General features: G+C 41.2%; 1 long non-coding RNA gene and 2 pseudogenes across 3 annotated transcripts in view; 2 read left to right on the forward strand and 1 right to left on the reverse strand.

The window, feature by feature from the left end:
- LOC309867659 (myocyte-specific enhancer factor 2A-like) overlaps positions 1–24,269 on the reverse strand; it is a 682,021-nt pseudogene that overhangs the window by 591,919 nt on the left and 65,833 nt on the right. The gene's annotated exons all lie outside the window — the stretch shown is intronic.
- Positions 1–24,269, forward strand: part of LOC309867661 — a 743,341-nt gene that overhangs the window by 235,970 nt on the left and 483,102 nt on the right. The gene's annotated exons all lie outside the window — the stretch shown is intronic.
- Positions 1–24,269, forward strand: part of LOC309867660 (myocyte-specific enhancer factor 2A-like) — a 396,028-nt pseudogene that overhangs the window by 75,855 nt on the left and 295,904 nt on the right. The window lies entirely within an intron of this gene.

Genomic DNA, 24,269 nt, shown 5'->3' on the forward strand with positions numbered 1-24,269 from the left:
TTTAATGAGATAAAGAACAGCTAGATATCTAAATGCAAAAGAATGGTGTTGAATCCCTGATTCACACCATATAGAAAAATTAATACAAAGTATGTTTTTAGGTATGACATAGATGTAAATGTCATACCTAAAAACATAAGACTCTTAAAAGAAAACACAAGAACAAATCTTCATGATGTTGGCTTAGATAATGAATTCTTAGAAAGGACACCAAAAGGCCAAGCAACCATAATAACTATATATATATAAAATAAACTATAAAATTTAAAACATATAAAATCATATATGTTTATATATATTTATCTATAATTATATATGTTACATACTAATGTAATATATATGAACATATTTTATATGTGAAAATAATGGATTTCATAATTTTTTTAAAAATATACTTTAATGAATACCATCAAGAAAGTAAAAATACAACCTACGAAATGGGAGAATATATGTGAATTTTATATCTGATAAGGAATTTCTAGCTAGAATATAGAAACAACTCCTATAATTCAACAATAGAAAAATGAACATTATACTAAAAATGGGTAAAGACTGGAATAATCATTTCTCCAAACAGGATAACCACGTAGCTAGTAAACATATAAAAAATGCTTAATGTAATTAGCCATTAAAGCAATGCGAAAACAGGGGTACCTAGGTGGCTCATTCAGTTAAAGCTGTGACTTCAGCTCAATGTCATGATCCAGGGTCCTGGGATCCAGACCCAGGTCAGGCTCTGTGCTCAGTAGGGAGTCTGCTTGAGGACTTGCTCTCTCCTTCTCCTTCTGCCCCTCCCCCCACTATCTCTGTCTAATGTAAATAAATAAATCTTTTAAAAAAAGAAGCAGGGGCACCTGGGTGGTTCGGTGGGTTAAGCTTCCGCCTTTGGCTCATGTTATGGTCTCAGGGTCCTGGGATCAAGCCCCACATGGGGCTCTCTGCTCAGCAGGAAACCTGCTTCTGCCTCTCTCTCTGCCCATCTCTCTGCCTACTTGTGATCTCTCTCTGTCAAATTAAAAAAAAAATCTTAAAAAAAATAGAATAAATTAAAAATGAAGCAATCTGAAAGATTTCCGCAAGTGAACTTTCTACTATCCTCAGTGACATGTTACCTTCCCAACATCTATATGCTACAATGTACATGGAGTATTGCCAGTCAGGGAAGCTCACACATGCTTTAGAGCTTCTATTGAGGTTTCATGTGTAGGCATGTATAATTGAACCATGGCCCATGGTTGTAGTCAATTTCCAGGCCTTCTTCCTTGCCCAAAATTTGGGCTGATGATATCAGGTAATTGAAAGCCCCAATCCTCTACTCACTTGGTTGGTCCTTCTGGCATGATGAATTGTCATCTCCTTACCATAACTTAGAATCTCCCTTAGCATAAACTATCAGATGTGATCCAGGTGACCCACCTTGATTAACAAAGACATTCTTACCCTTGGGGAAATCAAAAGATATTGGGAATTACCCGCCAGAATTCCCAGGACAAAATTTAGACCACTCTTTAGAAGAGGACAAATTTCTTACTATAAAGAATTGCATCTCAATAAAGCTTCTGTGAAAGAAAAAAAGAGAGAGAGAGACATCGAATCCCAATCCATGACAAATACCACTGATACAATGAACACAGAAATTTAATTCATATTAAATAAATTAAGCAAGATTCCTAAAAGGATAATATATGTGTATTACTGTTAATAAAATAGCACCCCAATTATGGAAATTTTAAATGACTGGCAATAAAAAGAATTACTGTGGAAGTGCTGTTCTGGAGATAAACAAAAATAACTGTGGAACAAAAGATGCACGTGTTGCAGGAAGAATATCAAGAAAGGCTACTAGCAAAGCACTGGCTTCAGGAAGTCTCCATGGGGTCAAGTGGTGAATTGTCAACAATAATCATGGCTAAGTAGTATAATCCTTAAAGATGCCATAACCAGACTAGAACCCAAAGTCAAGGAATATAGTGGAAAATATGACTTAGTTCTGGGGTCCAGAGTGATGAGCTAAAGCAGTGTAAATGTCCTCACCTTCCAGAGGATTTGTCCTAGAGTCAAGGTAGGACCATCTCTTTAGCTAAAGACCAAGAGGTCCCAGAGAGTCAAAGAAAAGAGAATGCAGAGGGCATAGCTCAGAGTCAACATGAAACATACATTCACAATGAATCCACTTGGAATAATTATCTGGCTCCCAAGGCATTGATTGTTGTTAAAGATTTTATTTATTTATTTGAGAGAGAAAGGGTAAGGGGATGTGGACAAGTACACTCTGCACCTAGCACAGAGCCCAACACAAGGCTCTGTCTCATGACCCTGAGATCATGACCAGAGCCAAAATTAAGAACCACAGGCTTAAATCGACTGAGCCACCCAGGCGTTCCCCAAAGACATTGATTTTAATCTTTATTTCTCCTCAAAAATAAACTATGCAGGGAGAATCCTATGGACTGTGCCTCAGAGTAGACTTGTTAGAACTCTGAAGACAGTTTCCAGTTGGGAAATTGGGAGCCATGTCAACTTCACGCATGGCCAGGAACCAAAAGGAGCTGAGGAACACCTAGGCCCAGTGGCACCGATACCTTTCACCTACTTATGAATAGAATTCACATCTACTAGAGAAGTCTTGTTTGGTTTTATAAGTTAATATCCAGAGCCGAATTAGTTTCTAACAGAACCCTATTTTTAATGGAATGCCAAAGCATGGATTGTAATTAAAAAAAAAAAAACTTATTTGAATAAGCTTGTATAATAAAATTCACTTACTGATTGATCATTTCACTCATCCAAAATATACCTGCGAACAGCTACTGATCCTGTATTTATCCATACAGCAGGTATTTGTATACTTACTAAGATTAAAGATCATCTTAGCATTGGTGATCCAGAAATAAACAAGTCAGATAGATACAGGTTGGCATTCAGAGGATCACAGGTAATACATACACAAAAATACAGACAAAAACATAGATATGTACATAAGAAAAATAATTCATACAGTGGCAAGTGCACAAAAGAAAAAGAAGGAAATAAGCATTAAGAATGCATGCAGAGGGGTACAACTCTAGTTTTGATGTGTGAGATCAGAGAATGTCTTGCTAAGACAGTGACATTTGGATGACATTTTGCATGGAAGACAGCCAGGCAAAATCTGGAGGAAGAGATCCAGGCAGAGAAAACATTAAGTATAACAGGCCAGGAGTAGAAATATGTTGGAGATTCTGAAAAATAGAAAAGGGGATGGCACAGAAAATAGACATCAATCCACAAAGCACAGGGAGGGGGTTGATTGAATCTAAAGGTCGCACCCTAAACCATGTGGATGACCAGGTCACTCTCTCTGTCCCCACCCCCACTCCCCAAGCCTTCCAGCCTAGACCTTGAGGCACAAACACTAAACACATAGTCACAAAGGTAAAGATAGAACTGCAGATTGGGACACACTGCAGAGAAAGACTTTGGCCCACTGTAGGGTTTTATAATCAAAGAACCTGATTTAATGGGGGCCAAGAAAGGCTTTTTGGAGAAAATAACATTTAAGGGGAAATTTGAAGGGGAGTCATATAAATATAACCAGTTATAGTAAATCAATTATTTTAAGAGTATGTGAATAAAGAGATGAAGATAAAAAGAGAGACAGAGATGGAGATTATAGATATATTCATGGGATTCACTCACTTTAATTAAAATTATAAAATAGTGACCCTAATGAGGCTTCTGATGAAAAGAATGGCAAATTTTCAGTCAAACAGAATATATCCCATCAGACATGAAAATTCTATTATCTTTGCAATGACAGATTGATTCACTATACAGGACTTCATAATATTTGAAATTAGGAACGTGGCATTAAAGTTCACGAACTGATTACTCTAATTACAGTTCATTTGATCTTGATTGCTTTTGTAGGGACTCCTGATTAAATGTCTGCCCTTGTAATTCCTAATGTGTGTTTCTTGCAAAGCTAAAAATTTCTGGGGATAATAATTCAGTGTTTCCCTTTCAGCCCTTTCTTCCCACACCATATGGTGACAGTTGTTTCAATCATAAATATACATTTTTAAAAACTCTGACTTGTTATAGTCCTCTTTGGTTTGCAGAGATTTTCACTCACAGGATTTGGAGCTCAAAACAACTTGGGGGAGGCAAGCATTAACTAATTCTTGTTAATGCACCTCATTCACGAAGGTGAAGTGAACTGACCTAGCTCATATAACCCCTTCTGTGTGCTATTCTCTTCAACAAATTGCCAGAGAACTAACTCTAGAATGTGGGATTCTCACAGGGAGGAAGCCATCCATGCATTCTTCTTCACCGACTGGGAGATGCATGCTAGAGCCACTTCACTTCTCTAGCAAAGGGCACCAGAGAGGATATAATGAAGCAGAAAAACTGAAGACAAATTCCCACCGAAATGCACACAGCTTTTGTTCATAAACAGGTGCACACACACACACAAACACACACACACACACTTTCTGAGCTCTCAGCACACATCTTAGACCTAGGATCCTGACAGCAAAACAATAAGCCAATATATACTTCCTGGGGCAAGGGAAGAGGCTGTAGAGTAAGGAGACTTTGTCTTCCATGGACATTAACCTCTGAAGATGAGCTTCTGTAGAACTAGAGCCTCAGCCCTTTATGAAATGATTTGGCCAAGAGCGTCCAGTTGGCTGAGTGGAGTTAACAGAATTTCCAGGAAACCAAGGCCACCAGTGAGGGGGTACAGTATTCTTTTGGAATACTTAGCCATGGGAAGCTAAAGCCTGGGACCCCAGGAGGCTGGCAATTAGGGACAATTCCAGAAAAGGTAGCAGTGAACATTAATTGGGCACCAGAGTACTGTGAAAAGGGTGGGCATCTTGAAGAGAAATTTCCATCCCAACCAAGACCATCGGGTGAAAACTCAGTCCCAGGGAGACTGCTGACCTTGTAGGGCACAGCAATAGGCTGAGAGAAGCACAGCTATTGGCTGAAACTCACAGATAAAGTGAAGGCCAAGGAATTTCCTCCAAGAACCAGCTCTAAGCCTTCTATCAATAGATGCTGGCAATCTCTTCCAAGAGAATTTCCTTCTCTTGAAAGGAAATAAGAGCACCCTTAACATTCATATGTTGAAGTCTTAAGACCAGTCAGAATACGACTGTATTTGGAGGCAAGGCCTCTAGAGAGGCAATTAAATTGAAATTACGTCATGGGGTGGGCCCTTATCCAAAAGGACTGGTGTCTTTATAGGAAGAGGGTATGTGGGGGCGCCTGGGTGGCTCAGTGGTTTGGGCTACTGCCTTCGGCTTGGGTCATGATCTCAGGGTCTTGGGATCGAGCCCCGCGTCGGGCTCCCTGCTCCACAGGAAGTCTGCTTCCCTCTCTCTGCCTGCCTCTCTGCCTACTTGTGATCTCTGTCTGTCAAATAAATAAATAAAATCTTTAAAAAAAAAAAAGAAGAGGGTATGTGGACACAGACAGGAGGGAAGATCATGCAAGGACACATCAGGAAGATGGGCCTCTACAAGTCAAGGGGGAAGAATATAAAAGAAGAAAATCAAGATGTATTGGGTAACTATTTTCAATAGTCTCACTCTTGACATTCTGGTATTTTTTTTTTCTTTTGTATTCAGAATCACAGCCCCTGTGGTTATTCAGTTCTCAACTTGCTTTGGTTATACTTTATTTTTTTTTTAAGATTTTTATCCTTTTTTTTTTTTTTTTTTTTTTGAGAGAGAGGAGAGAGAGAATGAAAAGTAGAGGGAGAGGAACAAGGAGCCTCCACGCTAAGCATGGAGCCTGACACAGGACCCTGAGATCATGACTTGAGCTGAAACCAAGAGTCGAAGGCTCAGCTGACTGAGCCACCCAGGCATCCCTATACTTTACTTTTTAAAAAGACAAAGAAAGCATTCAAGTGAGACATGGTGAGTGCATGGCCCCATACTCGGGTTGTGGTGCATTGCAGCAGCACTAAAGTCAAAAGCACCCCCATGCTCAGTGCTCTACATGCAACAAACATCAGGGTGAGTGGCCAGGTGGGGTCCTTGCCTCCAAGTGTCCCTAAAGACGTCCTTAGCCAAGCAGGCAGGCAGGCAGGCAGGCAGCTACAGAGGGGCCCTTCCCCTCTGAGAAGGTAAGAGTTCTTCTCATGCCCTTGACCAGCTGATTATAATCATTCTGAATCTGAGAAATCAGCAAGTCTATCACCTGGAGATTTAATCATCTTTTCTCTACTCAAATCTGATAATGAATGATTCCAGGAGCTTATTAATTTTTCATTTCAGAATGAGCACATGAAGACTACCTAGTATAGAGTTCTATTGCCTTTGAAAAATTCCATTCATGCCTTGGGTCTGTGCTGTGAATGCACTATACATTCTCCTGATGAACACACTGAATCACAGTGAATCTTACTGACAAGGGTTTAAGGTGAGATCATACTAGCATGCACCTAAATCTGTCCACTGCAGTATTGCCAAAGCTCTCCTCTGGCTTCAACCAGAGGTGAGAGTGTGGGGCACCACAGAGCCTTTCCAGCCAGAACTTGCTGTGAGTCCCTCATATCTAACATCTGTCCCTCTGCATATACTGTGCCATGTCCCCCTGCTTCTGCCTCAATTCAAGTTTGTCATCTTTCACTTGGATGATACCATTGGTCCTCATCTTTCTCTTCCAGCTCATCTATTTGCATTTGACCACAACAAACTACCTGCACTTCCTTGGACATACCCCCCTGGAGCTCTGTGTATTGTTTGCCTTTGGCCAGAAATGCCCTCCTGCATTTGCTCCACTTGGCTGACCTCTACTCTTCTTTCAAGAAGCAGTCCAGGGCCACCTGGGTGACTCAGTCAACTGAGTGACCAACTCTTGATTTTGGCACAGGTCATGATCTGAGTCGTGGGACTAAACCCTATTTCGGGCTCCATGATTGCCGTGGAGTCAACTTGGCCCTCTCCCTCTGCTCCTCCCCCCTACTCTCTCTCTCTCTCTCTCTCTCTCTCTCTCATTCACTCTCTCAAATAAATAACATCTTAAAAAAAAAAAAAAAGAAACAGTCCAAGGGTCATGTCCTTTGAGAAACCATCTTCCCACAGACATCACTGCCTCTTTCCAACTGGACTATTCCTTATACAGAATGATTCAAAAAGAATGGGACACTTCTAAAAACATATTACTCAATAACTAGTTCATATATAAGAATATACCATACACATGGCACCTGGGTGGCTCAGCCAGTTAAGCATCTACCTTTGGGTCAGGTCATGATCCTGAAGCCCCAGGATCAAGTCCCACATTGGGCTTCCTGCTCAGCAGGGACTCTGCTTCTCCCTCTGCCTTTTGTCCTATTCCTTCTCTCTCCCTCTCTCAAATAAATAAACAAAATCTTAAAAAAAAAAAGAATATACAGTATACACCAAATTTTAATTACCCTGATATTTGTCATTTTTCTTATTGATGATAGTACCCAATTGCCTTAGGAGTGGTGCTTGATCAGACAGTACCCTCTGAGATCAGGCAAGAGGGTCTCTGCTCTTTAGAAGAATCCAGATATTACAAACACACCAAAAAATGTATTTATTAAAAAATACATAGGCCCCTCTGTCCCTTTGGATCTGGTGTATAGTATTTGCATAGAAACACTCCTAACCCTATTTAGTTTGTTCATATGCCTGGGCCATATTTGGGCCCAGAAAAATGCTTTTCCACATGCCTTAGGTCCAGATAAGAGAACTGCATTCAAATTCTGTAGAGCTTTTGGGTTACATCACTTCTCAAGTTAGAGATGGACTGCTTTGGAGTGTAGAGAAGATTTGGTAAGTGAAAAGCCTGGTAGGAGGAAAGACAAAACAGCTTGTCTCATCTCTCTCCCCAGTTAGAAATACAATGGAACCTGGGACATCTGGGTGGTTCTGTCAGTTAAACATCTGCTTCTTGATTTTGGTTCAGGTTATGATCTCAGGGCCATGAGGAGCCTTGGGGAGCCTGCTTGATATCCTCTCTCCCTCTGCCTCCCACCACGATCTGTCTATCTCTCTCTCTCTCTCTCAAAAATAAATAAATAAAATATTTAAAGAAAAGAAATACAATGGGTCCTAATGAATGAATTATCACTTCCCAATAGTGCTGAGCATCCAATCTCCTGCTTCTCTTTGGTTTCAATTCTTTGTTTCAGAGATTTTTATGAATTAATGCAATACACATAACAACTAGGTAAGTTTGCCAAGGAACATTTTGCACAATAAAACAATCATTTATTTAAACATCACTGGCTCTTCTAAATAACACTCAAACACATGCAACAATGAAGTTCAGTTGTTTGATACTTTGTTGACTTTGAGTCAACTAAAAACACACCTGTATACATATTTCATCATAGTGTGATATACAACTTTTCCATAAGTTGGTGTATGGATTGTGGGACTTCACTTGTGCTCTGGCCCTAAGTGTTTAGAGAAGACTCTACCTGGATTCACAGATATCCTGCACCACCAACTTCTTATGGAGAAAGATCAGGATTCTCAAGTCAGGACCATTCACTCTTCACCGCCCCGAGGACATGAATGAACTCATGATGCTGTTGATTATGGTATGCTAGAAAAGACCTCTGATATGCTGCAAAAGACAAATTAGCCTTTCATATTAATGTGCATAATTTCATTATGAGCGGGGTGCAATGAGCATTTCTAATACTATACAAATAGGCATGATTGTTTCCTTGGTTGTGACAACATGTTCACATAAAACCCGGTTCCAGAGTGGTAATCGTTGAGAGGGTTCAATTCTCCCTGAGTCTCCTGTCTGCAGCTCTCACTAGTTATTCTTGCAATTATGCATTTGCATAGTTGGCTTCACTCCTAGAAGACAGGAACCAATCATACTCTTCTTGGACATGCAAAAAAGATTGTGCGTGCCTCTTTTTCTTTTTTTTTTTTTAAGATTTTATTTATTTATTTGACAGAGAGAAATCACAAGTAGGCAGAGAGGCAGGCAGAGAGAGAGAGAGAAGAGGAAGCAGGCTCCCTGCTGAGCAGAGAGCCTGATGTGGGACTCGATCCCAGGACCCTGAGATCATGACCTGAGCCGAAGGCAGCAGCTTAACCACTGAGCCACCCCAGGCGCCCTGCGTGCCTCTTTTTAATGGAATGTCTGGCTATTTTCAAACCCACCTGGGGTTGAAATGGAAACATTTGTTGGAAGAAGATTCCTGAAGCTTATCAAGGCCTCTTTGGCAATCCAGATCTTTTCCTTATTTGTTTTCATGTCATGGTTGGTGCTCCATAAATGCACATGAAAATAAGAAAGCATGCCTTAGGAGTAGCTCCCTACTCTTGTAGACACGGCATCGCTACGAGTGATGGGTTTCCCATCTTGGCCTCGGATACTCTTGATCATATCAAGGTTTTCTTTTTTAATAGTATCTTTATCATTTCCATTTCTTTAGTTAACAATCATTGAATTAGCATCCACTGGGTACTTTAAATTATCTTACATATTTACTATGTTTACTTCTTTACTGTTTTTCTTTCTCAGTAGAATCTAAACTCCTCAGAAGTTGACACCTATGGGTCTCACTCGCTACAGAATCCTCAGCAGGTGGAAGACAGTAGGCACTAAATATATGCTGCATGGTTGAGTATGTAAACGTGCATCTATATTATCAACAACTGAGATTCTTATGTGTTTTTTTTTTCTCCCCCTAGTGCTTTCTCCTTTATTCAAACAACAGCAAGGTAGTATCTACCTGTTTTCAAACAACCGAAAATGCTACTTTAGAAGGACTCTCTAAATTAACCGATTCTTGGTGGTGGTGGAAAGACTGATATTTTCGGTTTTTCATCCTTTATTTCTGTCCTGAGTCGTTCTTGATTCTAATGCGCACCATACATTGCTAGGTGCTTCTCCAGCTGTTCCAGCACCTGCTGGAACAATGTAAAGCCTCTTTTTCCAGCAAAACCGCCGCTCTTCAGTAACACATCCATTCTCCACAGCCAAGATTACAAGTTGATTTTTGTTTTTTTTGTTTTTTTTTTATTATTTATTATTATTATTTTTTTTCACTCAGATTTCACTTGCTCGGGATAAATCTTGTAAGCTATTAAATCTGACTTTCTGATCCCAGCGCCCAGAGCATTTGAAGAGCTATCAAAGGGACACTACCAGCATCTTGTATATTACAGTAAGCTCTTGATAGCAGCCATTAATGGGTTGTATGATGGGGAACATCAGTCTGAAAATAAAAATAGGTAGGCTGGAAGGAATAGGCTCAGTCGACTTCATTTCACACATGTACAGCCACTGACGCATCCGCAATGAGATTAGGCAGGGCCCTTGTTGTTGGCAACCTATTTAAAACTTTTCTGAAATAATAAATCTCTAATTCGTTTCTGCTCTGGAGTTTGTGCCACTAAGCTGAAAGAGGAAGAACAAATAGTAGTTAATGGTAAAGGAGCCCCTTGCTTTAAAAAGCTCACCAGTGGAGAAGACAAATACCAGATAGAAGGATTTACAGTTCTTTTGTTTTAAAATAGTTGGAGGTATAAATAAGCAGAAGGGTCTGAAAGCTGTTGTCAGACCCTTTCCCTTTTCTGCCTTCGCAGCTGTCTTACATTTGTTACAGGCTCTCTATTAAACTGTAACGTAGTTTTCCTGCACAGTGGTAGGGCTTTAGCGGATCACTTGGAGCATCTCTTTGAAATGAGTGAGGCCCACATAGGCAGGAGGCACCATAAAAATAGCCTTGTTAGATACCACCTGTGATTCCAATGATACATCAAAGCCAAGACTCAGAGAGACCAAGGTCAAAAACACCCTGCAACCACAAGCAGTATATACTCCTGCTTCTAGGCGGAACACAAGGTCGGGGGATCCCATGGCAGGTGAATGCATCAGATTACTGGGAACTTATGTCTTATCACAAGTTTGGTTGTACAGGAGGTGGGAATGAGATACAGAACCTATGGGGCACATTGAAGATGCATCCCGAATGCAGTTCTCAGAATTTTGTTTAAGGAGAGAATGACTGTATGGAACCAGGGAATGTGGGGGGTGGGGAAAAGCAAGGCTTGAGGCTGAGAACACTCCCTTCTTGTCACAGCTGGGTAGGTGTGCTCATCCAAGAGTTCACAGGCATTTCTTCACTGATACTGTGAAATGTGAGCTTTCCTTTGATATAGAAGAAGAAAAGCTAGGTCTTGAAAAGTAGAATAATTTCAGTGTTTTTGTACTGAAATTCATAAGTAGGATGTATTTGCTAATTTAATCCTAAGTATTTGTTTCATGCCCCCTTCTTAAGTCAAAGGAAATTGCATGCAGATACAGCAGGGGTATAGGGAAAAAGTTCTTCCATTTGTGACAGGCCTGCTTTTACCAAAGCCTGAACTCCGAGCTAGCTGAGATTATCTCTGTGTCTAATGGGAAAGGCACTGTGGATTCTGAATGCGGCATTATCTTGCATTAGAGCTGTGTTGCCTAATAACAGAAGAGGGCTTTGGGCCATAATTAATAGCCATTCTTACAGATTTTTTAACTCTGCCATCTCCAAGGAGCTTACTTTCCATTAACATTTCCAGAAATAGCTTACTTTACATTATTATAGTGCTGCAAGAGATAGTTTCCAAATTATTCCCAAGCTAATTATTTTTAAAAAATGATTACTCAAAAAGCTTTCCCCACTTTAAATTGTACCTTTAAGAGCCTTGCAGTAAATATGAAGATAGAGCCATAACCATCGGAAGAATCTCTGTTTGTGATATAGCCAACTCCATTAACTCAATCTCTAGTGTGCTCTAAAATGTGTTTTCATTACAAGTTATGGTGCTAAATACCAGGGGAAAAGATATGCAAATCAGCAATATTAACTATGCCAGTTAAGACGAGCCAAACTAACCTAATGAAGGGGATATAGCCACTATAAAGCTATGTTTTGCTTCTTTTAAAGGTTAATTAGACTGCCTAATTATCCCAGACAGAGAGCATATTATTCTCTTGGAAAAGCAAGCATAATTAACTTAGAGAGGCTTCCCCTACAAGCAAACACAAGTAAATAGAAAAACTCCAATCCAAAGTGCTTTGCTTCCACTTGGTTTGAAATCTAAAAGATGGCTCAATGTTCACGTGAATAGGAGCAGAGGTACACACACAAACACACTCACACTCACACCCAAGAAGACGAAAAGGAAAGTATCACTAGGGAAGATTGTTATTAGACATTTGCTGCTTTGGGCTGCCTAGCAGTACTTCCCTTTTCTGTTGCTAAGGTTGGATTTTCCTTCTGCAAAAATTATGCACCTACAGTGCAATTCAGCCTCTCTCCTGCCCAATCCTACATCCCTCCCTCCCTGCCAGATAATATTTCTTGGCAAACTATCCAATAAACCATCTGCACACAAATGTCCATTTCAAAGTCTCTGAAAAGACTTTCCCAGGGGAGCTGATAAATGCCATTGTTGCCAGGATGGGTCCTAGGAAGCAGAAACTCAAATGGGATTTGGGGAGTTAGCAGCATTTGTCTGCTGGCTAGTAATGAGGGTAACATCACTGGGGGTTGGGCTGGAACCAGTAGCCCTTGGTACATTGTCACGAGATGACTGTTCATACCTTCACTGGGGGTCAGCCAGGATAGAACGCAGGCAGAAGCAAATGTACGGGTGTGTATGGTAAATGTAAGATTGGTACAATATCACAAGTGTTTGAGGATTTCAGGAGAGACAGCAATTATAAACACAATGAAGTTTGATGCTTGTTGCTGGGACTTTTGACGAATCAGGGAAAGACAAGAAAAGGCTGATTGTGATTACTAATTTAAGGTAAAGAATGGAAGGCAGAAGTCCTCCTTGGCAGCATATTTAAAAAAAATAAAAATAAAAAAGCACCTCTCCTGTAGACAGGTGGCAGAAAAGGCTGAGGACCAGGATCGAGAATTAACTATAATTACAGTGGAGATCCAATGAGGGTCGAAATTCCTTTCATTTATGGTAACTGAAATTGACACATTCTGTATACATATAGTTTTGCCCTTCTGACTGCAGAGCCTAGTAGCTCCAATATATGAGGGTTTAAAAAATGTTTGGTCTACTGATTGAGGATCCTCCTCAACATTTCATGAGACTAAATTTCTCTCTTTACAGCAAAGGGGGTGAGGCAAGGACACCGGGTGCCTCAGTCCGTTAAACATTTCCTTCAGCTCAAGTCATGATCCCAGGGTCCTGAGATCGAGTCCTCCCCTGCTCAGCAGTGAGCCTGCTTCTCCCTCTGCATGTCGCCCTCCCTCTCTCTCTGTCAAATGAATAAATAATTTTTTTTTAAAAGATGAGGCAGTTGACACAAAATCATTGGATCTATCCATCTTATACCACACCACCGAGAAACTGCAGGCATAATAAAGCCATGGGACAACACTTTGAAGACACAGCAGAGGCACTGGATTGAAGATGATACACTCAAAGATGGGTACTACTTAAGGCCTCTTACACACCCTACATTCATGGTGTGGTTCTGTGCTCCAATAGGGAGAACACATCACAAGTCTGAGAACCAAGGATTAAAAGTAGGAGAAAATCTACTTCCTTTCATACTCAGTGAGCCCTTGAGCATTTTTTCTCTCTCATCCACACAAATGGAGCTCTTGAGTCTAGAGGATCTGATTCCCAGAAGGAGGATGCTTCTACCAGGAGATACTGTGAGAGTCCCATTCAACTGTAAGCTTGGGTTGCTGTCCTATCACTTCAGGTTCCTTGTGTCAGGAGACCAGATTACAAGGAAAGTTCATTATGCTCAAGGGATAATTGACCTTCATCTTTAGGAGGATGTTGAACTATTGTTATACAGTGGAAGAAATGCCAGAAACCTATTCGATCCACTGGAGTTTTTAATGATCTCCTGTCCAACTGTAATGCTAAAAGGGCAAGAGAAGCATTCATAGCCTATGGAGAACATGGTGACCATGGATCAGACCCCTCAGGGATGAGTGTCTGGGTCACCTCATCAGGGAGGTCCTGACAGGGGAGGTTCTAGAACAAGAGGGAGTCACCATGAGCCATGCAGGAGGAAGATGAGGAGCATCAGTGTGGCCCCACGCATAATGGTAGCCATTTGGGCTGTAATTTGTCCCATTAATGTTACCCTCAGAAATTTCCCCGCAAATGGAGATCAATGAGAATCCTAGAAAAACTGTTACCAGATGGGCAGAACTTACATACAGCAAGTGGGTCCAAGCCATAGAGGTGGACTGTAGTTCATGCTGGGGTGCAGCATGAGAATCCCATCATTAAGACTGAGTTACACTCTCCCCCAGCTGCCAAAATCTATTTCCTGATGTCAACTGAAGTGTTACTTCTCCAGGAATTACTCTCAGCCAATGAGCTTGCCCATTCAAGATTATGCCCCACCTTAAGTATAGACTTCACTCAACAACTCCTTATTGTTGAGGTATAATATACAACTAGCTATTGTAGGGATCCCTCCAACTTCAGGGTGCCATCAACAATCATAAGACCATGAGAAGCAAGAACAACTTTCTGACATTTATACATTTCAGTCAATGTGGTACTCTCCAGGTGAGGACTCCTTCCAAGGTATATGAGCTATCATAAAGTAACTTGGATTTTCCCATATTTAATGAAAGGATCTGCCACAGGATACATACCTTTAAGTGGGCTTCCATGTTCTATGAAGAAGTATTTATGAGCTAGGCCAATATAAGGCAAGAGCAATCTATTTTCCTGGAAGGGGGTTTTATAGAGGCCTTATCTTTATCTGTTTATATTCATGCAAAGATTTGGCAATTAAAGAAAAAAGAGAAGGAGGAGGGAGAAGAGGGAGAAGTGTGGAAGCAAGGAGGAGAAGAAAGAGAATTTCAAGATCCAAATTTAGCCGTATATAAGACTATTCAAGATGACCTGTTCTCCTTCACAACTAACATATTCCACTCAACAATCTGTCATGTAATCCCCCACACTCACCCTTATAGTCCTTGGCTTCCTAATAAGTTATAAGGAATAAACACTGAAACTAATTCTAATGCCCCAGCTTCTCCATTATCTACCTCTAATCAGGAGAACTCTTGTCCCTGCCTGTTAGGAGCCTGAAATAGTCCTATTGGTTAAAGGTCACCGCTTTCTAATCACAAACATGACATTGCCTTTGGGTCCTAGGATGCTTGCAAAGATACAAATGTTAGCACACAGCTCAACAAGCGTAGAAAAAGGATTTAAGGGGAGTCAATCAGAGCAGTGGGGTGAACTCTGAGTCTTGGTTTCCTCACCTGCCCGAAGAGTTGGTTCTGCTGGGCTTTCTATCTGTTCCTTTCCAGAAGAACTTTGCCAAGGTGACATGGGTCACCCCAGAGAGAGGTGGTCATTCCTCCCAGCCAGGATGTAAGAGCTCTGTTCCTTTCTAGTCTCCACATCAAGCAAGCAAGGCTTTGGCATCTCTGCCACCTCCCACATGGACTTGGAAGTATTAACAATTTTCCAAGGTCAACACTCAGCCCCTCTCCCTTCCTCAGCAGAGTGCCATTTTCAGTCAAGGAAAATTTTCTCCTTCATGTAGAGCCGCTTGCCCTCTGCTTTTTGTCTCCTTCGAGTCCACCTCCTTGGCCCTAATTCTTTGCCTCAGTAAACTAGGAACAACATCAGAAATTGAACAAATTGCAGTGGCCATTTCCACTACCAGAGGTCGGAAGTTGCTCAAGGCCAAATGTTGCAGGGGAATTTGAGGCCAAGAAAAAGCAATTTACTTCTCACAACATTTTAGCAAGAAGACAAGTAGAGTCACCCCATTAAAACAAGTCACCTCTTACATTTCCCCGCATCGAGTAGATCCCCTGAGCAGGGAGAGTCAACAATGCCGTTCACTTCAAATGAAGTGGACACAGCCTTGCTTTATAACGGTGGCTCCCACACAAATCAGGGCATCAGGCTCCTGAGCTTCAGATGCGCTCCCTGGAGTTGGGGCTTAAAGATTTGTGTTTCTAATAAACTCCAGGTGATAGGGCCCCTAGTGGCACAGGGCCCCACTTTGGGGACTGCTATTCCATACCATGGTAGCCCTTACATGGGGGTTGGGACACCGGGTGACCCCAACACATTGGCTCATCAGCAAGTCTGCACGGGATAGAGAATTTGATTCGAATAAACCACAGAGGTGAAAATCAATGAGCCAATTTCAAAAGGAGGCACTGGTGGCAAAGAAAACCTTCAATTAGCACATCTGCAACAGAGATCCTTGTCTGATTTTTTTTTTTCTTTTGGCTTCAATAATCTTATCAGCCAGGCACCAGAAGTCCAGCCAGTGATAGGTTTGTAATTATTTTTAATCACCCTGAAAACTAAATGCTGGTTCAGAGGAGAATTCAATTGATTTGCAGACAGTGTTTACTGCTTTCCCTGTCACCCCACAGACAGCCAATTAATGACATTAAAGATTAATTAACAGAAAAGCCTGTGCCCTACCTGCCAAAGAGATGATTAAACTGGGACTTCTGTGTTTCTTCCCAGAGAGGAAAATAACCCTCAATAATGAAAGGTTCAGAGGCAGCTTTTGTCCTGAGTCCAGAGTCCATCCAAGGCTGGGCCAGAAAGGTTGGGTAAAGAGCAAAGTGGGCAGTGGGTGGGCTCTAGCTGAGGCTTAGCCCTCCCCCAGGGGGCACCGACCCGTGTGCATCCCCATGTGATCCAGCAGACAGGTCCTCCTTGCAGGGGAGTGGGACATGGCACAGCCCCCCGGTGTGCCTTCCCTCAAGATGGTGCAGCCACATCTCCCATCTGGCTCCCCATCCCTGTTCCTGCCCGTCCCTTGCCATCACATCCACTTCCCTAGAAAGTCCTCTGAATCCAAAACCATCTTTTCTCACGTGACCATGCAGAGGCTGTCCATCCTTTTCTCAAAGAAGCAGGTAGCAAAGGTAAAGTGTGATCATTCCAAACACGTGTAATTAAACAGAAAGGACTCTGAGATCAGGAGAAGGACAGGAACTCGCCAGGATACTCTGGACGCTACCAGTAGCCCACACTGGAGAGCATTTCCTTGTTTACAGTTTGTCTTTCATCTACATTTTATCCCGTTAAATACTCCCCACAGCCTTGAAAGGGGGCATTTTGGGTTTTTTTTTCCCAGCTAAGGAAACTGAGCCAACGTGGGTGTGTGGAGTCCAGAGCAAGGTCGGGTGGGTCAAAGCTTCCCTCCTACCAAGGATGCTGAAGTACCCATAGCTGTGGGCATCTCTCACTGACAGTGCTAAACAAGGGGCTTGGCTCTACCACCCAGTGTGGTTAAAGCAGTTAGTCATGAAAATCTGACACTGAGAGAAAATATAAAATGACATAACTTCTAACTCTAAGCAGCCAACCAATTAAACAATAGAGGTATGAAAAGGCTCTTGCATTAGTAATGATATAATATGGCGCAGCTCTGATGCAGGATACTTTTGAGAATGATAGGGGACGAACAGAAACACGGGCAGCTCATGACTAGTAAACTGCTTCAAAAATGAATTCCCATGATTTTCAGCTTTCAGGTAGAAGTCTTAGGAGCACAGCAGCTGTGTCCACCTTTGAGACAAATAATGTGATAGTTAAAATGTATCATGGTTTAGCCAAGATGGATTTCTTATATGTTCTTGCCTAGAAAAGATTCTTCAATGAAAAGCCTTTTTTTTTTTTTTTGTATTGGAAGAGGTATATAATTATAAGGGAAGGAGGCAATAATTCCATTTGAAGCACTGAAGAAAATTTTATGGAGGACGTGATGTTTAAGTTCAACTCTGAAAGACCAGTAGACCATCTATTATAAGATAAAGAACATTTTGAGGCTGAGGGAATTGTTTGCACACATAATAAAGCAAGGCAATATTATGGAAGTAGAAAATGCCATGTTGTGCTTGGAGAACAGTGAGTGATCCTGACTTTGAGGGCAATTTTTATGTTTTTTTTTTAAATTTAATTTTTTTCTCTCCAAGAGGAAATGAGTACAGATTCCACAGTACGTTTATTAACACACGGTGTTATCTCCTTTCCATGGACAATTCTCCCAAGAGATTAAATATTTATGAAGTTGCATTTTCTTTCAGATAAAAGATAAAATTTGCTTTAAGTAACATTCAATATAAGAATGATAATGCTGATTAAAAAGGCTCTCAGTTACAATGCCAGATAACATTTGATGTAATTATCACCAAAGTTCCCGAGTCAGCAGAAGACCCTGCAAATAAGTAAAAGTGTAGAATTGGAAATGTCTCAGACCTGATAACAACAGAAATGCCAACAAATAAAAGAGCAAATGTATCTATTCAAATCAACAGGTCACAATGCCTTTCTTGTGCAGTTAAGTGTTAAAGTTGCCATATTTAATTCCCTGCTCAAATTCACGTGCGGGTAGATAGTGAGTTGCAATGAGATAAACAGCCTGGTTCTCAATGCCTCGGTGACTGCCTGATGTTAAGAAAGCACCCCAAAAGTGTTGACCTCCCAGGTGCAAAGTAGAATTAAGAGAATCTTGTTCACTTAATCCATTTACTTAATGCATATTGAATGAATACAGAAATTAATGAATCAAACACAGGCAGAAGGAGACCGTAGAGCGTGAGGCTGTGTAGCAGAAGAGCAGAGATTATCGCTGTAAAAGTAAGAGTGGAAATAATTCAATTTTGTAATAGCTAGCAGAGCTGTGAAACCATATGCTATTCTTTCATTCTACAAATTTTTCTTGTACACGTTCTGTGCCAAGAGGTTCTCGGGACCTAGCAATAAATAAAGCTCCTGCCCTCTTGGAAAAAAGACAATAAAAATACATACATCAATCAATTTCAGCCGTGATAAGTATTACAAGGAAAAACAGCAGGCTCGGAGTGCAGAGTGGCAGCCGTGCTAGTTTCGATCAGAGAAAGTGTCTCTTTTGTCTCCATCATTTTCCAGTTTACACAGCGTTTCCATTGACTCCGTTATTTCATTTAACTCTGACATCAGACTGTAATTTAGGTACGACTCCCATTTTTGCTGATGAGAGGACCTGGAGAACTTGACTGACTCGCCCCGCAAGGGGTGGTCACTGTTAAGAAAGGTAACATTGGTTCTTCACTTGGGTATCAAACACCTGTCAAGGTGCTCTGCAAATGTCATCTTCTATAATCCTCATGTGATGTTCGGTGTTTCTGCTTCTCTTAAACTTCCCTGTGGTGGGTTTAAAGTTATTGTCCAAGGTGCAAAGTCAGTAAATGGCAAGAAAAGTCAAGTTCAGGATGGTCGATTCCAAATCTTGTTCCAATCCTACTGCCTTATGGTCAGGATGTTTAAAAAGAAAAAATGCAGGTTGCCTATTCCTTCCCCAGAGGAGAAGAAGGATAGTTTAAGCAGATGGTTGGGAAGTCGAATGGAGCAGAGTTATATATTTGTAAATTCTTTACAACATGATAATCACTTTATTTTCATATCTTTCCTTTGTTGAGAACTATTAAATGTTCACTAAGGAAATCAGGGTAGAGTCTAAATTCCCAGGGCTACCGATGTTTACATTCACCCCAGGCTGGTTTCTATAATGTAAATGATAAAGAGATTTGTTTTTCCTGCTAAGTTCTATAATATCCGTGTGTCTTTCCTAATCACCACGGGCTTTTTGTATCTGTCTTCTTCACTGAAATGCACTTCCTACTGAAGTAAATTTGTTGTCCTTCCTCTAAAAAAAAAAAAAAAGATTTTATTTCTTTATTGGTGGGGGGAGGGAGAGAAAGCCTGCCGGGGCAGAAGGGTGAGGAGGGAGAGGGACAAGCAGACTCTGGGCTGAGCGAGGAGCCTGACACTGGGCTTGATCCCAGGACCCTGAAATGATGTCCTGAGCAGAAGCCAAGAATCAGAAGCTCAACCCACCCAGTCGCCCCAGCCCTTCCTTTCTACAGGAAGGGATGATGGCAGTGAGGGGAGAAGACGGCCAGGAGGGGAAGACAACACACAGAAGGAAACCAAGTATCCCTACTACTCAGAAAGAGTTGACACATCCGAATTACAAAATACACCAATGAAAATGAGCACATTCAAAGTGATACCAATGTCATAAAAGCATCTGCTAAAGAGATTAAAAGAAGTTAATTTTAGTTTGCTCTCAGAGACAAATAAAGGGATAATATCCACCTGGCAAACAAATTACTAAACAAACACGGATTTTTTTTTAAAGATATTTATTTATTTATTTATTCATTTATTTGACACACAGAGAGAGAGAGAGATCACAAGTAAGCAGAGAGGCAGGCAGAGAGAGAGGGGGAAGCAGGCTCCCAGCTGAGCAGAGAGCTTGATGCGGGGCTCGATCCCAGGACCCTGAGGTCATGACCTGAGCCAAAGGCAGAGGCTTAACCCAATGAGCCACTCAGGCACCCCCAAACACGGATTTTAAAAGGATCATAAAGAAACCATTAACAAACTTTGAAATGAAAGATACAATAATTAAACTGTAAACCAAAACCAAAAAGAAAACAAAACAGGAAAACTTCCATGACCAAGACAACTACTATAATCCCAGAGAACTCTTATTCTGTTGTCTCTAAAGTGCTTCTGAAAACTGCTAAATGTATCATTAGCAGGAGCCTTTGTTCTTTAAATTCTGCAAACTGAGGAGACAAACAACCTAACAGGAGAGTAAAAACCACAGGCCAGCTGACAATGGAGAGAGAAAACCCAAATTGTTCGTAAATATTTAAAAACTTGCTTAATCTCACTCTTCCAGAAGAAACGCAATTTGAAACAGTAATGGGCCCTTGTTTCCCCACAAATCAGAGCAGAAGAATGAAAACATCTCACGAAAGTAAGTATTGGTGAGGTTGTAACCCTGGGAAGCGCCACTGTCTACACAGACATACAAGCTGGGGGAGCCTCTGTACCAGCATGGAGGAACATAATTTGCTGCCTCTCTTTGGAGAGCAGAATATCTCTGGATATTCTGGAAATATCCAAAAAAATTGAAGGTTCAGACACTTTTCAATCCAACATTTCCATTTCTAGATATCGACCCTAGAGAAAGCTCATGTAAACATAAGGAGATGCATAAGGAGAATTTTCAATATGGCATCAGTTATAATAACAAACGAAAGTTAAAGCACAGCAATTAGTCATTAGAAAGAGAAAAGTGAATGAAAGTTTCAAATAGGAGCATGGGGGGCGCCTGGGTGGCTCAGTGGGTTAAGTCTCTGCCTTCGGTTTAGGTCGTGATCCCAGGGTCCTGAGATCGAGCCCCGCATTGGGCTCTCTGGTCAGCAGGGAGCTTGCTTCCTTCTCTCTCTCTGCCCGCCTCTCTGTCTACTTGTGATCTCTGTCAAATAAATAAATAAAATCTTTAAATAAAAAATAGGAACATGGATGTATCTCAAAATATTATATTGAGATGAGCTAGCAAGTCACAGAAGGATATGCCCCACATGATGCTACTGGTAAAAATTTAAAAGCAGATCAAAAATATGATATGCCTTTATGGATACGTCCATGAGTGGTAAAATCATCAACAACAAATTGAAGGACTTTTGGCATCATGGTACTCGGGAAAGAAATAATAAAAAATAAGTTTAATATGGAAACATGAGATTTTAAGTGTCTCTGTGATATTTTATTTCTTCAAAACAACTGGCGGGAGATTGAATAGTCGAGGAAGATAGAGTACCCCTACTACCAGCATGGTTCTAGATGGTCACCCAAGTTAATACACAGGAGAAGCTTCTGTGCTGGGGGACCAGGGTGGTCTTTTCCCTGCAAGGTACATACTGCAAGGAATTGATAGCCACGTGAGACCAAGTGAATCTTGAACCCCATGTAACACTGAACATCAACTCTAGATATAGATATACTGTGGGCCTAAATGTAAAATAGAAATAAAAGAACTTTAAGGAAAATATGTCTATGACCATATGGTAGGCAAAATTCCTAAATACAATATCCAAAAAAAAATCTAATCATAGAAAAAATGACACACTGGACTAAGAATTTATGTTTATGACATGCTATCTTGAGTGTGAAAAGGCAAACCACAGACACTATTGAAATGCATCTATTTGCATATGCCCAAATGCATGTGTGTATATACAAAGAACTATAATAAAAGTAGTTTTTAAAAGACAGAGGACCTCACAGAAGAAAACAGGGGAGGGTAATAAAACTTAACAGGTGATTCACAAAAGACAATATCCAAGTGGCTAAAAAAAATCAAAATAAAAAGGACTCATGTTTCTTAATCATCAGGGAAACACCAAGGAAAACCACAAGGTAACAGTGATTCATACACACCCAAAGGGCTACAACACAATAGAGACCATACCCAGTGTCAACAATGATGTGAGATGGCAGGAACTTTCATAAGCTGCTGATTAGAATGCAAAGCAGTTCACTTTGGAAACTCTTTAGTAGGACTGATTCAAGCTAACTCCTCTGGGACCTAGAAATTCCATTCCTGGGTATATACTTAACCTTCATTGAAAGATGTATCCAGGAATATTCAAGCCTCCTTTATTCAGGACAGCCCCGGTGGAGGCAACGCAAATGGGTATCCACAGCAGGATATGAGATAAACTTGACCTATCTGTGCAGGTGCGTTCTGTAGAGCAATGAGAAGGCTCCACACATAAGGACACATTGCGACAGAGCTGAATCTCACCACATAATGAGCAAAAGAAGTCACACAGAAGACAGTTCCTGCTGTATGATTCTAATTACACCAAGTTCAAACACTTGGAAAACTAATCTTTTGAGCTAGGAGTCAGTCTGGTCTGGAGCGAGGAAGCTGCTGGGAGAGGAGGGGCCCCAGTGAGTACCACACTGTTTCCCCTAAAATCTCTCTCTCTTGGTCTGGGTGTGGATTACATGGATGGGTTCACTTTGTGAAAATTTATCAAGCTGATTCTACGTCAAAAAGTTTTCAGTCTTCAGAAAAGCAAAGACAAAAGTAAAACTTGTGGAAACAAAGGAAGGAATGCAGGCCAGATCCCTGGAGGACTAAAGCAAAGAGAAGGGGCCAGCAGCAGCCTTGGGAAGAGGGCAGGCAACCTTTCTCCTGGGTGCCTTTTATCCACCGCCATTAGGTTGTTGGCTCTAGCCCTTGGAGCTTCCAGCAGAGAGAAAGAGCTCTCTAAATTCATCATGAGAACGAAAAGATTTTAAGGTGCCTGTTTCTAAAGCACACTCAATCTTTTTATTTGGTACAGGCAATGTCTATACAGTGGAAGCTCCTTTCAGGTTCTGCACTGAAGCCTGTGGCTTTTTCAATTGATATTGAAATGTGGCCTTGGCTCTGTTTAGCTCTTAGAGGAGATGTTTTAAATTGCTCAGAGGCAAAATGGAAAACTCCAGGCTGAGTTGTTAAAACTCTGCTTGGGATGAACCAGGGAAGCTGATCCTCTGTCACATGGTTCCTTCTGTGAATTGGTTTATGCAAAGCCCTACAGCTTAAGTTCTCTCTGCAACTTCTTTGCTCTTTATACAAAGGATTCTGGAACAATCTACTGGACCTCCAGATCCACTGAAAGGGATGTGGAAAGCACTCTCATAGATGAACCTCAGTATTTTACAGATTCACACACTTATTTGCTATTTCAGCAAATAGCTACTGGATGGCTCCTAGGCTGGATCATCTCCTAGGAGCATGGCGGAGGACAGATTTGAGTAGGAAGCCCCATGGCATGCAGGAAAGGGGGCCACAGCACCAATGATGAAGTCCCAGAACCTAAGTCAGGTTCGGTGGGGTGAGGAGGTTCGGAGCCGACGACTAAAGAAAGAATTCTTAAGACGTCGTTGGTGCAAAATGGTGGTTTATTAGAGCACGGGGACAGGACCCGTGGGCAGGAAGAGCTGCTGCCCCGGGTTGTGAGGAGTGGTTGGTTATATACACAGGAGTTGGGTAGGTGAGGACAAAGGGGTGTTCAGAAGGGCTATTGGGGCAAAGAATACTATCAGAATATTGAAGGCTTAGTTACTATCAAGTAAAAACAATTGAGAGTCTCCTGGTGGAATGTTACATTCCTGCTATCAAGCATCCCTGTTAATGAGATTTAGGTTTAGAAGAAATTTAACTTTATTTACTTTTCCTTCTACTTCCACCTCCTTCGGTTTTTTATGGAGGGGAGGGTGACATTAGGCTTGAGGAACTGAGTTCTGTGTCTTTGGAAATTGGGCTATTGATAAGGTAACTTCTTTGTTGTAATCTCAAGGACATTTGCAAACCAAGGGAGACTCCTGTCTTGCAGGATTGTGATCTCAGCAAGTTAACTATTTATCATTTTATGGCAGTCAGGAGTGCCTGAGGAATGCTAC

Source organism: Mustela nivalis, assembly GCF_964662115.1.
Source record: "Mustela nivalis genome assembly, chromosome: 6".
Lineage (NCBI taxonomy): Eukaryota > Metazoa > Chordata > Mammalia > Carnivora > Mustelidae > Mustela > Mustela nivalis.